Source organism: Schistocerca serialis, chromosome 3 (assembly GCF_023864345.2).
Source record: "Schistocerca serialis cubense isolate TAMUIC-IGC-003099 chromosome 3, iqSchSeri2.2, whole genome shotgun sequence".
Taxonomy (NCBI): domain Eukaryota; kingdom Metazoa; phylum Arthropoda; class Insecta; order Orthoptera; family Acrididae; genus Schistocerca; species Schistocerca serialis.
The window spans coordinates 437,137,656-437,155,440 of NC_064640.1; the positions used below are offsets into that span (position 1 = coordinate 437,137,656).

A 17,785-nucleotide genomic window follows, 5' to 3' on the forward strand; every position below is an offset into this window, starting at 1 on the left:
ATGTACGGAGCTATTTAAAATGGAACCACCACATAAAAACTGTCGCAGGTAATACAGATGCCAGACAGATTCGTACGAAGAATACTCAGGCAGTGTAGTCGACCCACAAAGGAGGTAGCTTACAAAACGCTCGTTCGGCCAGTGCTTGAACACTGTTCGTCGGTCTGGATCCGTACCAGATATAACTGATAGAGGAAATAGAGAAGATCGACAGAAGACCAGCGCGGTTCGTTACGGGTTCATTTAGTAAGCACAAAAACGTCACGGGGATGCTCAGACAACTACAGTATGCATACGCTGCAAGAGAGGCGTTCTGTGTCATGCTGTACTTTACAGTTAAAATTCTGAGAGCGTATGTCCCTGGAAGAGTTAACCAATATATTGCGTTCTCCTACTTATCTTGAGAAAAGATCATGAACATAAAATTAGAGTGATTCGAGCTAGCATGGAGGCTTAGCGACAATCGTTCTTCGCAGTGAACCATCCGTGACTGGAACAGGAAGTGGGGAATGACAGTGGCACACAAAATATCCTCAGCCACACTCTGTAAGGTGTCTTGCGGAGTATAGATGTAGATGTAATTATGGTACTAGTGAAAATGAAACGGAAATTGGCAGTATATATAGACAAGCGAGTGTATGGTAAATGGACCAAGGATGTTCTGTGCTGGATTCGCAGAGATAAAAAAAGACCAAGAAGTGATCTAACAGAATGGGTGGGTTTGTTAAAGTCTAGGGGAGGCCTCCATTCAGCAGTGAAATCTTAAACGGCTGATAATGATGGGCCGGCCGCTGTGGCCGAGCAGTTCTAGGCGCTTCAGCCTGGAACCACGTGGCTGCTACGGCCCCAGGTTCGAATCCTGCCTCGGGCATAGATGTGTGTGATGTCCTCAGGTTAGTTAGGTTTACGTAGTTCTAAGTCTAGGGGACTGATGACCTCAGATGTTAAGTCCCATAGTGCTTAGAGCCATTTGAACTATTTTGATAATGATGGTGGTGGGAGAAGGGGCACTTGCCCGCTCCTGGAATCTCGGCACAGCCTTTTTATTCATTACAGTAATCTCTCCAATTTCTAACAATGATTGTATGCGACTTCTCTAAACCACGGGTTAAACATTCCAATCGCGATGAGAAATACTGCATCTTTATCAATCACTATGTATCTTGGGTTTTCTTATTTGTCACTCTATTTACGGGAAATAATGCCGATTCCTTGGTGCGGTTGCGTTTTCGGCGCTGATCTCCAGTCTGGATGGATAGGAACCTTTACACAACCACCCTGAAATAAAATATTCAGTCTTATTCTGTCACTTCCTTGATCAGCCCTCATCGAGCAGCAGAAAGGAGCCGGCCTAAAGCCGAGGAGCACTGATTCCGACGCCATTTCCCAATACATAAAAATCGCAGCAAGATACATGCGAACCATCCATCCTCGATTCCCATGAGGATGCGTCCTCCCATTGAGAATCACATTAGTAGTTTACCATTTGTCTGTGGAAACAGAAAACCCATGATGGCTTGCTGATTCTGCATCCACTTCTAGACGAAAAGCTGATGTAGTACTCTCGGAAGAACACATACATGCTACACTGAAGTGCCAAAGACTAATGTCTGAAATAGTGCTGGGAGGGAATTGACACCATGAATCCTTCAGGGCTGTCCATAAATCCATAAGAGTAGGAGGGGGTGGATATCTCTTCTGAACAGCACGTTGCAAGTCATCCCAGATATGCTCAATAATGTTCACGTCTGGGGAGTCTGGTGGCCAGCGGAAGTGTTTAAACTCAGAAGAGTGTTCCTGGAGCCATTCTGTAGCAATTCTGGACGTGTGGGGTGTCGCATTCTCCTGCTCGAATTGGCGAAGTCTGTCGGAATGCATAATGGGCATGAATGAATGCAGGTGATCAGACAGGGTGCTTTCTCACGTGTCACCTGTCAGAGTCATATCTAGACGTATTAAGGATCACATATACTCGAACTGCACACGCCCCAAACCATTACAGAGCCTCCACCAGCTTGAACAGTCCCCTGCCGACATGCAGGGTCCATGGATTCATGAGGTTGTCTTCATACCCGTACACGTCCATCCGCTCGATAGAGTTTGAAACAAGACTCGTCAGACCAGGCAACATGTTGCCAGTCGTCAACAGCCCAATGTCGATGTGGATGGGCCCAGGCGATGCGTAAATCTTTGTGTCGTGCAGTCACCAAGGGTGCAGCCTTCAACGGCACGCGGGTGGGCCTTTGGCTCCGAAAGCCCATATCGATGAAGTGTCGTTGAATGGTGCGCACGCTGACACTTGTTGACGGCCCAGCATGAATTCTGCAGCTATTTACGCAAGGAAATTTGGAAATTTGTGGTAAGGTCTTATGGGACCAAACTGCTGAGGTTATCGGTCCCTAAGCTTACTCACTACTAAATCTAACTTAAACTAACTTATGTTAACCCTCTAACCGGAACATCTTTTACTCGGCGGTAAGATGGAACATCGGTCTGCTAGACCGCTAGGACATTTAAAGTGTATTTTTCTCTATTTTTATGACTTTTCCGCACTTCTACGTTGCTTCTCTCTCTCTTTAAGGTGTAATTAAACATAATAATAGGTTTTTGAACCATAATATTTGTTAAAATACCAGTAAATTCAAGTTTATTACTAGGAAAAACTTTAATTTGCAGTGTTTTGTTGTTTACACATTACTCCTTTAGAAATACTTTTTTTTTACATTATTATAGTTACAACACAAAGAAAATGAATACTAAAATGTAATGCAAAGAAAAAATTTAACTTTTATTTTTAATTGCACAAGTCTTGCACACTTTTCGTGAACACTCCAAGCACGTTGGTTCTTCGCAAGAAATACACTTGTAGGCAGTTTTCCTCTTTTTTTGATATGGACAAAATCGACAGGTTTTTCTTTTACCAAGTGTGTCCGTCGGACACTCATCAACTCGAACAACAAATTTATTCCGTTGGCTAACGATTTGCTTTTCTTTTGCTGCCTCTTCTTCTAAAGATGAAATAATACTTTGTAGCTCTTGAGGCAGATTGGAGATTGCCAGTCGGGATTTTACGAAATCGTAGACCAAATATAGAGAAACTCTTTTCAGGAAATCAAAACGTGATACGGTTTTCTTCTCTCCAAAAAGTCCATAAAGTATACTTGCGTTTGATCCAGCCATGGCCACCATGTGGTAAAAAATAGCCAACGGCCACCTTCTTGTTTTGCGATTAGTAGAATAAACACTGCACTTCATATCTAGCGTGTCTATTCCACTTTTTGTGGCGTTATAAAAAGATATGATTTCAGGTTTATCATTTGAAACGTCAGTGTAATTGGAATGATGCATTGACGAAAGAAGTAGGACTGCCTTATTCCTTTTTGGGACATAAGAAAGCAGAGTCATTTCTTTCGTAAAGCCATAAAGGCTGGACCCAATTTCACGATCGCTTCTTGCTTGAAATTCTGCTGGTATCTGGGGTCTGTTTCTTTTTAGTGTCCCAACTAATGTCAAATTGTGAGCTAGTAGCTCCTGGGCAAGTTCCACAGAACAAAACCAATTGTCGCAACTAATATTTCTGTTTGTGCCATACAGCCCTTTAGATAGGCGGATTACAGACTGCGTGGGAATGCTCTTTTTCTTTTCTGCTGTAGAAAGTGTGGCTCCATCACAGCCTTTGCCGGAGTAGATGTAGGCATTGTAAATATATGCATTGTGTGCATCTGCCAGACCCATGACCTTAATGCCATATTTAGCCGGTTTATTCGGCATATATATACGAAATTTAACCCTCCCTCTGAAAGGCACCAAAGTTTCATCAACTGTCAAATGCGCTCCAGGGCTATAAATTTGTTGGCAGTTCCAAATAAACTTATTAAATATGTCTGTAATGGCAGCAGCTGGGTCATATTTTTCCCTCTGTTCCCTCGTGCTCGAGTCATCGAATCTAAATGCCCTAAGCAATATTCCTAATCGCTTTTCTGTTATTATTGATCGAAAAATTGGCCTCCCCAAGACCGAAGTGGAAAACAGCGAGGTCATAGGCTCCCTCGCAGATTTGAATATGCTGCAAAGAACTGTGACTCCAATCACAGCGTTCACTTCCTGCACAGTAGTGTCTCTGTAAGCTACACTTTCTTTTAGTTCAATAACAGAACGAATTTTGGCCAACTTTTCATTAGTATGCTTTACAATCGTCTCAATCATGTCGTCAGTAAACAAAAGGCGCCACACTTCACCTGGGAGTGGGTTTTTCCCCACGGTAAGAGCAGGCCCTTGTATCTTTGATAGCCGTACCTTTATTATATTGGATGCTGCTGTTCGCGTCTTAGAGCGAACAGGAGTTGATGACCATGTGAAACACTTGTTTCTTCCGTAGTAAGAAACTGGAAGACGACTCTCATCTAGAGTGTCATCAGAACGCGTAGATGAGCTAGCAACATCAGCAGGCTTCTGTGGAGTGATTAGTCTGCTTCCACCAGAAGTTATGTCAGACTGTGGTTGCTCTCCAGTTTCTTCGCGAACTGCGGTATTTTCGACTTCAAATATTTCTCGAATAGTTTCATCATCGCGATCATCATCATTGGGAGAGTCATCGTCATTATCTGTTTCATTGCGAGGATCTTGGATAGTAAGGTCCTCATCTGGAATGCATGATTCATCTGAATCCACTTCCGAGTCTGATTCTTCAAGGTAATTTTGAGAGCGTGCAAGGGCTACAATTCTTTTCGACCGATTTGAAACATATTTCGGACCTTCCATTGTAAACCTGCAAGGAAAAAGGGAAAAATGAGTTTTAACGAAATTTAATGGGGATAATTCTATCGCTGTAATAAGTTTGCGCGGTAAATTGGAGAATGTGTGTGAAAAACGGAAAGAGGAAAAATTAAAACGTTAAATACGAGTTGTTACACTTTTTTCTCGTTCTTCTATGAACACAAAAGTATTAAGCATCGTGTGGTGGCAAAAATTTCAATCAAATAGATGAAATGTTGCTACACAGAAAACAGAAGAGTTCAAAGAGTGGAACATCGGTCATACAGACCGACAAATGCGTGATACTTTTAGGAACACCGGTCTGGGAGACCGGCAAAAATTTGACACTTTTAGGAACACCCGGTCTGTCAGACCGGGAGGGGAATGCATTTTTTCGGAACACGGTCTCACAGACCGACAATACGTAACAAAAATTCTACTTACTTGAAAACAATGCATGCGCCGACAATACGTTGTTGGCCAGCTGCGGTTCGGGACCCGACTGAAGATTACTGGGCTTCTCCCCACCCTCACGAACAATGCAGCGCCGTTAGCATTGTTAATGTCAACTATGGCGGTATCTCAGACCGATGTTCCGTTCAAAGGGTTAAGTACGACACACACAACCATGCCCGAGGGAGGACTCGAATCTCCGACGAGGGAGCCGAGCGGACCGTGACAAGACGTCTGAGGCCGCGCGGCTACCCCTCGCGGCAATTTGCGGAAGGGTTACATTTTTGTCACGTTGAACGATTCTCTACAGCGGTCGTTGGTCCCGTTCTTGCAGGATCCTTTTCCGCCTGCAACAATGTTGGAGATTTGATGTTTTACCGGATTCCTGATATTTATGGTATACTCGTGAAATGAGAGTACGGGAAAGTCCCCACTTCATCGCTACGTCGGAGATGCCTTGTCCCATCGCTCGTGCGCCGACTATAACACCATGTTCAAACTCACTTAAATCTTGATAACGTCCCATTGTAGCATAAGTAACCCATCTAACAACTGCACCAGACTCTTATTGTCTCATATTCTACCCGTTTACATATTTCTGTATTTGAATACACATGCCTATACCAGTTTCTTTGGAGCTTTAGTGTATATTGCAGGTGATTTACATCTACATTTATTCCCAAAAGCGTTAGCCGAAGAAAGAAATTACAATTTTCTGATCTAGAAGAGAGGGAGGAAAAAGTACGAAATTTCAAGGTCGAAAAAATATGCTTTTGGGGACTGGGGGTTACTCAAGGTCGATTGGTAGAACACAGCGCTAAATGCAGTCATAGAGTTACGAATCCTGCTTTCCAGTTGCAGTGCTACGCAACAATGTAACAAACTGGGGAGACGAGTAATGCATTGTTTCAGTCTTTGTTTTCCTTAAATTACATTGATTGACAAAAAAGTGATGCACCTAGAGGGGGAGGAGGAAACGAAATCAAACTGTACGGGTTGAGAAGGTATGTGATGTTATTTCAGCGGTCACAATATCGAGACAAATTTACAAGGAAATTTGGAGTATGAGACCACTTATCAGTATGACGTTGCAGCCCCTCTGTCCTGTATGCAGCACTGATTCAGTTGGGAAGGGTGTCATACAGTCGCTGTACCTTCTGCTGTGGCAAGTTAGTCCACAGCTGTCGTAACTCGTCCTTGATATCCGGGGATGGTTTTGACGTCAGAACTAGTCACACCCATCTTATATCGTGGATAGGTCGACAGGATCTCAAGTTGATTCCGTATTTCTAGATTTCCGGAAAGCTTTTGACACCGTTCCTCACAAGCGACTTCTAATCAAGCTGCGGGCCTATGGGGTATCGTCTCAGTTGTGCGACTGGATTCGTGATTTCCTGTCACGAAGGTCGCAGTTCGTAGTAATAGACGGCAAATCATCGAGTAAAACTTAAGTGATATCAGGTGTTCCCCAGGGAAGCGTCCTGGGACCTCTGCTGTTCCTGATCCATATAAATGACCTGGGTGACAATCTGAGCAGTTCTCTTAGGTTTGTCGCAAATGATGCTGTAATTTCCCGTCTAGTAAGGTCATCCGAAGACCAGTATCAGTTGCAAAGCGATTTAGAAAAGATTGCTGTATGGTGTGGCAGGTGGCAGTTGACGCTAAATAACGAAAAGTGTGAGGTGATCCACATTAGTTCCAAAAGAAATCCGTTAGAATTCGATTACTCGATAAATAGTACAATTCTCAAGGCTGTCAATTCAACTAAGTATTTGGGTATTAAAATTACGAACAACTTCAGCTGGAAAGACCACATAGATAATATTGTGGGGAAGGCGAGCCAAAGGTTGCGTTTCATTGGCAGGACACTTAGAAGCTGCAACAAGTCCACTAAAGAGACAGCTTACACTACACTCGTTCGTCCTCTGTTAGAATATTGCTGCGCGGTGTGGGATCCTTACCAGGTGGGATTGCCGGCCGGAGTGGCCGTGCGGTTCTAGGCGCTACAGTCTGGAGCCGAGCGACCGCTACGGTCGCAGTTCGAATCCTGCCTCGGGCATGGATGTGTGTGATGTCCTTAGGTTAGTTAGGTTTAATTAGTTCTAGGTTCTAGGCGACTGATGACCTGAGAAGTTAAGTCGCATAGTGCTCAGAGCCATTTGAACCATTTTTTGAACCAGGTGGAACTGACGGAGGACATCGAAATGGTGCAAAAAAGGGCATCTCGTTTTGTATTATCACGTAATAGGGGAGAGAGTGTGGCAGATATGATACGCGAGTTGGGATGGAAGTCACTAAAGCAAAGACGTTTTTCGTCGCGGCGAGATCTATTTACGAAATTTCAGTCACCAACTTTCTGTTCCGAATGCGAAAATATTTTGTTGAGCCCAACCTACATAGGTAGGAACGATCATCAAAATAAAATAAGAGAAATCAGAGCTCGAACAGCAAGGTTTAGGTGTTCGTTTTTCCCGCGCGCTGTTCGGGAGTGGAATGGTAGAGAGATAGTATGATTGTGATTCGATGAACCCTTTGCCAAGCACTTAAATGTGAATTGCAGAGTAATCATGTAGATGTAGATGTAGATAGGTTTGCGGATCTTGCTGGCGATGGCAGTACCTTATCATCACGAAGATATTTTACAGAGAAGTGTCATATATGGACGAGAATTGTCCTGCTGAAAAGTAGCGCCGCGACACTGTCGCCGGAGAAGTAGCGCATGAAGATGCAGGATGTCCGTGACGTACCGCTGTGCCGTGAGAATTCTCTCAGACAGTAACAGCCGAGACCTGAAGTCGTACCCGATGATTCCCCACAGCATAACGCCAGGAGTAACACCGCTGTGTCTTCCCAAAGCAATGGCATCTCTCCCCACGTCGCTGACATACTCAACGACGACGCTTATCCAAATAGTGCATAACCGTGATTCGTCACGGAACACAATGGGACGCCATTCACCAGCAGTATATGCGTCTTGGTCACGGGACGACTCCAAATGCCGTCGTATACGTTGTGGTATTAACGGTAGCCCACGAATAGGGCGGTAATCCCCTAGTCTGGCAGCTGTTTGTCTCTGACCAATGATGCTGAGTGACACAGACTGTTGCAAACAATCCATTACTTTTTCTCGAATGGCAGTTACGATGTGCTTGATGCACATTACAGCGGTCCTTCCTTGTGGTTATGAAATGTACACGACCGGAATCTTGACGAGTATGGCTGCTACCACGTTCCCAAGCAGTCCAACATTGGGCCACTGTTACATCCGAATGCCTCACAATTTTGGATACTGCACGATTCGACCAACTGGCCAAATGGTGGCCAAGAATGAAGACCCTTTCAATCCCTGCCATGTGCTGATAATGTCTCATAAGAGTCTGTGGCATCTCCAGTCCTTCTCAGTGTTCACTCACCATCTGACGCTGTTCACGCACCTTATACACCCTACCAGGCCTGTTAACGACTCTAAAGAAAAGCAACACTAAGGAAGCTGGTAGCCGTTTTACCAATCACAGAAAATTAAAACTGTAATCTTAAACGTATTCGCCGATGGTGTGTAAGTGTACGGAGTAACGCTGACATCCGACCACGTCTGCTGGGTGCTTCACTTCTTTGTCATTCAGTGTAGATAAACTGATGCAGTGTAGCGTCAAAAATGATTTGTTTTGGACAGTTTATCGCCAACTATCAGAAAATGATGAAAGTTTTTAAGAACTATCCTCCTTAATTTTCAAACCTTAAGCACTGCACGTATGCATTCAAACTTGGCGGTAATTCTCATGAAGAAGACGTCTTAGAACTCAACCACTGATATGGGTAATGACAATGCACACGAAATTCTAGTTGCGATGGCATATGTATGAAACCGCTAACACCAGATAAGGCATATAATACACTCCTGGAAATGGAAAAAAGAACACATTGACACCGGTGTGTCAGACCCACCATACTTGCTCCGGACACTGCGAGAGGGCTGTACAAGCAATGATCACACGCACGGCACAGCGGACACACCAGGAACCGCGGTGTTGGCCGTCGAATGGCGCTAGCTGCGCAGCATTTGTGCACCGCCGCCGTCAGTGTCAGCCAGTTGGCCGTGGCATACGGAGCTCCATCGCAGTCTTTAACACTGGTAGCATGCCGCGACAGCGTGGACGTGAACCGTATGTGCAGTTGACGGACTTTGAGCGAGGGCGTATAGTGGGCATGCGGGAGGCCGGGTGGACATACCGCCGAATTGCTCAACACGTGGGGCGTGAGGTCTCCACAGTACATCGATGTTGTCGCCAGTGAGTGGTCGGCGGAAGGTGCACGTGCCCGTCGACCTGGGACCGGACCGCAGCGACGCACGGATGCACGCCAAGACCGTAGGATCCTACGCAGTGCCGTAGGGGACCGCACCGCCACTTCCCAGCAAATTAGGGACACTGTTGCTCCTGGGGTATCGGCGAGGACCATTTGCAACCATCTCCATGAAGCTGGGCTACGGTCCCGCACACCGTTAGGCCGTCTTCCGCTCACGCCCCAACATCGTGCAGCCCGCCTCCAGTAGTGTCGCGACAGGCGTGAATGGAGGGACGAATGGAGACGTGTCGTCTTCAGCGATGAGAGTCGCTTCTGCCTTGGTGCCAATGATGGTCGTATGCGTGTTTGGCGCCGTGCAGGTGAGCGCCACAATCAGGACTGCATACGACCGAGGCACACAGGGCCAACACCCGGCATCATGGTGTGGGGAGCGATCTCCTACACTGGCCGTACACCACAGGTGATCGTCGAGGGGACACTGAATAGTGCACGGTACATCCAAACCGTCATCGAACCCATCGTTCTACCATTCCTAGACCGGCAAGGGAACTTGCTGTTCCAACAGGACAATGCACGTCCGCATGTATCCCGTGCCACCCAACGTGCTCTAGAAGGTGTAAGTCAACTACCCTGGCCAGCAAGATCTCCGGATCTGTCCCCCATTGAGCATGTTTGGGACTGGATGAAGCGTCGTCTCACGCGGTCTGCACGTCCAGCACGAACGCTGGTCCAACTGAGGCGCCAGGTGGAAATGGCATGGCAAGCCGTTCCACAGGACTACATCCAGCATCTCTACGATCGTCTCCATGGGAGAATAGCAGCCTGCATTGCTGCGAAAGGTGGATATACACTGTACTAGTGCGGACATTGTGCATGCTCTGTTGCCTGTGTTTATGTGCCTGTGGTTCTGTCAGTGTGATCATGTGATGTATCTGACCCCAGGAATGTGTCAATAGAGTTTCCCCTTCCTGGGACAATGAATTCACCGTGTTCTTATTTCAATTTCCAGGAGTGTATTTTACGAGAAAAATTAACTATGACGACGTTATGTGAAAGATGAGTGTCGCACCACCGAATCCTGCCAAAAAGCAAACGCAATGTAGGTTTTCTAGTTTTTGATAGTTTCAAAAATTAAGCAATTGATTGTATGTACAGAGTTGTTATTGTGGATGAGACATGGGTTCACGACTTCGCACCAAAATTAAACAGCAGGTAGGGGAAAAAGTGGAAACTTGTGGGCCATAACGAAAACGGTAGAGTCGGTGTTAGTTGATGGAAAAGTGAAACGGCACTCTTCTGATTATTATCTGGTCAAAGGGTAAATAATCATTTAATAATACCACATATGCCTTTGGACTAACTACTTGAAAAACAAGCGTTAGAAGAGACCTAGATCGAAAACAAAAGGAAAGAAAAGAAATGGCTATAATCTTGACAGTTTAACCGTAGTTTAATGTCTTTTTGCAGTGGGAAAACTGACGGCTATGAAGTTTCGAATTTTTGGAAAACTCACTCTACTAAGCAGATGCAACAGTATTACGCTACTCGATTCCATGTCTAAATAAATTTGAGACTACAATACGTCCTGACAAGGAATCCCTTGAGGGAGAGGTAGCAAAAGGCCAATGATGTTAACCGTATTCGACGCCTCATCTATTGTCTTCCATGAAACCAAAATATTGTCTGCTAATGGCAACGGGGGGTGGGACTGGTGTATCCAATGACGAGCATAGCGTGAGGCTACGGAGCGTAGTTGAATTGTTGAACTGCTTAGTCGACGAGTAACTCACAACTGCGCTGCAGTGCTAGTGGTTTAGATACAAAGCAGAGCAATGGCAACGACAAGCAAAGCAAACATTGCATTATATCTACAACAACAGTTGCTGAAGTTGACATTTCGTCAGAAGGGGAAGCCAAGGAATTACACAGAGTGAGAAAGAAGTTACAGATGAAATGTTAACGTATGCAGTCAGTCGAGTGTGTGGAGTCGTATACGCTTGGCTGTGTGGACATTGCTTATGAGACTGCAATGATAGCGATACGTGCTTATCAAGTGAGAGTGATATTGAAACAAATGTCGGGCCATGCACTTCGTTATCCTTGTCGGACGGGCAGCCACAAATCCCGCCTCCAGGGAAAAGTAGTAAAGAACAGTTGTTGTCCAAGGTGCAGGTGCTGAACATAACTACGTACATAGAAGATCATCCGCAGCATAGTAAAAAAATAATTATGAACTGATTTCGAGTAAGACCGCAGCAATATGACCGTGTAGTGCATAAGAAAAACTACAGATACTCAAGGGAGGACAAGGCGCACTTGTTACAAAAACTGGTGTTTTTGCGCGTTTCAAGGATGCTCGATACAATTTACAGGACGTGCGTGATAGTAACTTACTATGTTACGCACATCAAATTGCGCCCAACATAGGTTCCAGTGATTTCAAGGAAAACAGTGGATGGTTGCATAGCTTAAACACGTAAGATAACGAAATTTCAAACAAAGTGTCAACTTGACGACGCACAGCAAACTTCGGAATCGGCCCGAAAATTTATAGGTGAGATAAACAAACTTATCCCATCGTTCAGTGAGGAATTTGCTTTCAACTCCGACCAGTCGTAATTTGAAGATGAAATGTATACGAAAGGAGCCCTGTAAATTAGAGATGTCAGGAGAGTTGTATCAAGATCATCTAACATCAATGCCTTGACGCATTTGTGTACAATTACGGCGACTGTACATGTGGATGGTAAAGGTTTGAAATGTTGTCTATTGTGCTGTGGGAAGTTGGAGGTGCTCTGCTTCCTACGATTCTTTCATGTGTGCGTCATCTTGCAAGGGCAGTGCGAAATATTTACGTCACAGCAACGAAGAGCGGGAAAATGGGCGTAAGAGAACTACAAGTATGGTATGAGCACTGTTTTTGGCCTATAGCTGGTCAAAATGAGTCCCATTCTGCGTATAAAAATCATACCCTTCAGAGTACACTATCCCTCCTGAAAAGCATGTGATATTGCAGTTCGTACGGCCTGGAACCACTGGAGAAAGTCGACCTCTGAATATTTGTTTTTTCAGTGCCTACAACACATGTTGTTGCACTATCTGCAGGTTCGCCTTAAAGAATAGTCAGTTTTATGAAAATCTTCATGACAGACTGTTTCACATTCGGTTGCGTGCCACCACATTCCATCATTTCTCATCACCCCATTACATCAATATGATTCTACATGCATTCTTTAAGATTGAATAGCTAGCTGAACGTTCTGCGCGATGGGGACGTTTGCAAGACAACAACCATCTACATGAACAGTTCGACGAAATTTGCAGCAGTATGGACTATCAGCTCGGAGACCATGGCTGCGGTTACCCTTGACGCTGCATCACAGACAGGAGCGCCTGCGATGTTGTACTCAACGACGAACCTGGGTTCACGAATGGCAAAACGCAATTTTTTCGGATGAATCCAGGTTCTGTTTACAGCATCATGATGTTCGCATCTGTGTTTGGTGACATCGCGGTGAACGCACATTGGAAGCGTGTATTTGTCATCGCCATACTGGCGTATCACCCGGCGTGATGGTATGGGGTGCCACTGGTTACACGTCTCGGTCACCTCTTGTTGGCATTGACGACACTTTGAACAGCGGACGTTACATTTAAGATGTGTTGCGACCCGTGGCTCTACCCTTCATTCGATCCCTGCGAAACCCTACATTTCAGCAGGATAATGCACGCCCGCATGTTGCAGGTCCTGTACGGGCCTTTCTGGAAACAGAAAATGTTCGACTGCTGCCCTGGTCAGCACATTCTCCAGATCTCTCACCAACTGAAAACGTCTGGTCAATGGTGGCCGAGCAGCTGTCTCGTCACAATATGGCAGTCACTACTCTTGATGAACTGTGGTATCGTGTTGAAGCTGCATGGGCAGCTGTACCAGTACACACCATCCAAGCTCTGACTCAATGCCCAGGCGTATCAAGGCCGTTATTACGGCCAGAGGTGGTTGTTCTGGGTACTGATTTCTCAGGATCTATGCACCCAAATTACGTGAAAATGTAATCACATGTCAGTTCTAGTGTAATATATTTTTCCAATGAATACCCATTTATCATCTGCATTTATTCTTGGAGTAGCAATTTTAATGGCCAGTAGTGTAGTTCAAATATGGTTCAAACGGCTCTGAGCACTATGGGATTTAACTTCTGAGGACGTCAGTCCCCTAGAACTTAGAACTACTTAAACCTGACTAACTTAAGGACATCACACACATCCATGCTCGAGGCAGGACTCGAACCAGTGACCATAGCGGTCGCGCGGTGCCAGACTGTAGCGCCTAGAACCGCTCGGCCACCCCGGCCGGCGGAACTTAGTGAAATTCTATGGTTAAGAGTTATAGTGTAGCTACGAGATGTGTCAGAAAACTAAAAAGCTTTTCAATAACCAGCGAATGCACTGAACCTCTCTTCGAAAATCACCCCCAAGTTTCCATAGGTAGTAAAGCTTGAGTTAGAAACCATAGGGACCGCATGAGCCATTCATCAATTTCCCGCGAACATCAAAACGGGGAGTATAAAGTATTGTCGCTGCTGCAGTATTCACTGACAAATTGTGAGGCGGGCATTGTGTTAATAAGCTAAGGAGCTTTCTGATTTTAGCGGACACAACGTACCTCATCGTATGTCTTTAGAAGTCAAATAAATACGTTTCTGTAATGGGACTGGAGAGACAATACGGTGAAAAAAGTATGTGCGCGCCACGAGCAAGAAATGACGGAAATGGTCTCACAGTGGGAGTGTTGCATATGTCACGCAGGGCGGAGCTCATGTTCACTGCATTACGGAACGGGAGAACCATGTATTGTGTCATGTGTTTACACAATTCTCACGACCAGTGAAATACAGAGAGGTAGCACACCAAGTTGACAGCGCGGCTGACATCGCAACGCCTATTCTCTATCAGTCGCGATACAGGAAGATATTATTAGAGGTAGAAGTATAGAGCGAAGGCTTAATAGTGTTTTATGAATCTAGTTGGAATTATTTGTTTTAAAAATGTAGATTTCTTTCGTTCAAGAAACTAGTCCATGTTCGACAAAGCGAAGAGTTCTTTCTTCTTCGGATCAGATGAAAAGAGCTTTACTAGACACTCTTGATATGGTTCAGAGTGCATAACCTGCATTTTTGTACATCATGCCAAATCTGCTGGTGGCTTAATCACATCTGAAGACAGCAATAAATTGTCGAAACCAGTAATGTGAATGTTGTAATTAGTAGGCGATTTTGCGAGTTATTATACGAGGGTTATTCGGAAAGTAAGGAACCACCGGCCGCAAAATGGAAACTACAGTGAAAATCCGATGAAGTTTCACATAGGTGCTTTGAGCAGTGTCTCCAGTATGCCCGTCGATCGCATAACGTCGTTCTTTTTAGTTCTGAGCACACAGGGAGCACATAAAGATACTTAGAAAAATAGTGTCTCCCGACAAGTACGAGGGCCTGGTGAGAAATTTCGCCTGAAGCTATGCAGCCAGCATTACATAACTGTCGTGCGTTTTCTTTTTCAATGCAATTATCAGCCGCATTCTGCAGGGGCAATGAAGATGCTCCTGCATCGTTTCCAGTTTGAAATGTTTGATTACTCACAATACAGCTCGTAATTGTCTCCCTCTGAGTTTCATCTCTGCTCACATGAACCGCTGGCTGTGAAGACAACATTTTGGCACAGAGAACAAGCTGTAGGCCAGCGTGAGAATTGGCGGAAAGCACTGGCGGCTGCCTTCTATAACGAGGGTATTGGAAAGTTGGTACAACGCTACGACAAACGTCTAAGTCGGATCGGCGACTACGGAGATAAGTAGCTGGAAGTTGTAGCTAACTGTTGCAAATAAAACAGTTTTGATTTTCACTGTGGATTCTATTTCGCGACCTATTGTTCCTTACTTTCCGAATAGCCCTCGTACATAACAGTAATGGAAATTTCTGGATGGAGCAATCCTTAAAATTGAGGAAAGACAACTACTCACTTGTAGCAGATCGATGCGTGGAGCACAGAAACACATAACAGAAAACAGCATTCACACTAGCTTCCGAGCACTAGCTCTTTTTATACCAACAGTACACACATTTACACGTAAAACCACACAGACACTTAAATGCACACTCCCGTGGCCGCGGCAGATATCATACAAATTGCTATAGTGTGTCCGCGGAATAGCAGAGTGCGCACTGGACGCATGACAAGGTGCGAACTATGGATGTTACGTCACACTTGTAAATGTATCGAGTGAGTGACCGTAACCAGTGATGGTTTCATGTTGAATCACTCATTGTCTGATGGAGTATGCGCTGTTTTGTAGCCTCCTGGCTGATTAAAAATGTCTACTGGACTAGGATTTAAAATCAGAAGCTAGTTTAACGCTGCTAAAACTGTTACTGAGCCATAAAAGCACGACTCACGATTTACCTTCACGGCTTAAGCTCTGCCTATGCCTCTCCTATTTACCAAACTTGACAGGAGTTCATTATCATATCTTGTTGGCCTAACACTCCTGGAGGAAAGGATATAGCGGAAATCAGGAAGTTTAGTGACAGCGCACACTCCACTGCAGAGTGAAAGGTTCATTCTGGAAACAATACGTAGACCGTGGCTGAGCCATCTCCTCGCGACATTTCTCGTCGTAGAGTGAATAACTTTCGAGTAGTCTCCTGTCGAAGCAGTCTTCCGAGTGCAACTGCGTCACTAACATCACAAGCTGTTGAACAAGTCTTGTGATAAGATGATCTATTGTGTGCCACACTGTGGCTGCAAAAATTGCAGGAACGTACCCTAATTTTTATGCCTAGTTCTGGGTATGCTAACTACAGGATGTCACACCTACTGCTCTGTGTGATGCCGGCATCAAATATGAAGTTAGGAGGTCAAATTGACATTGTGTGTTTCATTATGAATATGGATAAATTATCCAGTAGGACTGGAGTTTCGAAGGCGCTGTAAAAAAATGCTGACAGACTTTTCACACGTTAGTGTTCTTTGTTAAGGAATTCATTGAGATTTGTTTTTTACTGCAGAGAGAGAATAACGATTGCAATGATTAACATGATTTTCTCTTAACTACTTTAACAAGTGGACATATTACACTGCAAGACGTAGCAATATTACTGTTCAAAAAATTGCCTTCAGTACGTAAATTTGAGCATGACATAATATTTTCAATTGTAAACTATCAAATTAATATAAATGTTACTTAAACAGAACCACTGAAAATAGCGAGGGTTGTCTTAACCACTGCGTATGTACGTCAATGTTTTGTCTAAAGTGATGGGGTAGTGTAGGTTGCATAATTCCACAGTGTGGACTATGACGCAGTACATCATAATAAAATACTGAACTGATTCACAACAGTAATAGTATTTTATCTCATTGAAGGTGCAGAGTATGGTATTCCCGACTATGATACGTAAATCTTAGACTCTGTTGCCATCAGAACGATATTGTCACATACAGCATCAAATAAAAATGAGAAAACGTCTTTGCTGATTATTGTACATTCTGTCTTTCGAATATCTTTGTATGAACTGTATTTCTTACGTTTGAGGTGCTGTCGTACTTTGATCGACCTGCATCGCCATTCGCATGTGATGACTCTTGCGTCATTTATTTGTTCATGGAGGAAGGAAGGAAGCAAGGAAGATGAGAGTTTACGTCCAGTCTTCAGTGAGGCCATTAGAGATGGAGCACAGAAGCTCAGGTCGCGAAAGGTTGGGTAAGGAAATAGGACGTGGACCTTTTAAAGAAACCATTCCGGTATTTCCTGGAGGGATTTAGGGAAATCACGGAATATCTTAACCTGGATCGCCAGGCAGGGATTTGAAGCGTCGTCCTTCCGAATGCGAGTCCAGTATGATAAGCACTGCACCAATTAAGTCGGTACTTGTGCTTGAGTATCTGTTTTAATCTCTCTAGGCCATCAAAGTACTAATTACTGAGGACTGTCTTCTTTCTTCTTCTTCTTCTTCTTCTTCCGTGTCTTATTTCCCATCGTGTCTCTTGGGTTCAGCCCTCTTAGCCTTGTTACGCCATTGTGAACGTATTTGCGCCATTTCAGGGCGTAGTCACATCTTTCTTAGGTCGTTCTTTAGGGTATTAAGTCAATTCGTTGAGCGTTGGGGCCCCTTTTCAGTTCTTTTACGTCAGGTACTGTTCTTGTCATACGGTAGGTTCAAGGCGCATGACACGGGCGTACCAGCGTAGGCGATTTTCTTGAAACTTTTCCACT

At 44.6% G+C, this 17,785-nt stretch overlaps 1 protein-coding gene across 2 annotated transcripts in view; it reads right to left on the reverse strand.

The window, feature by feature from the left end:
- LOC126470325 (elongation of very long chain fatty acids protein AAEL008004-like) overlaps positions 1–17,785 on the reverse strand; it is a 355,626-nt gene that overhangs the window by 60,500 nt on the left and 277,341 nt on the right. The window lies entirely within an intron of this gene.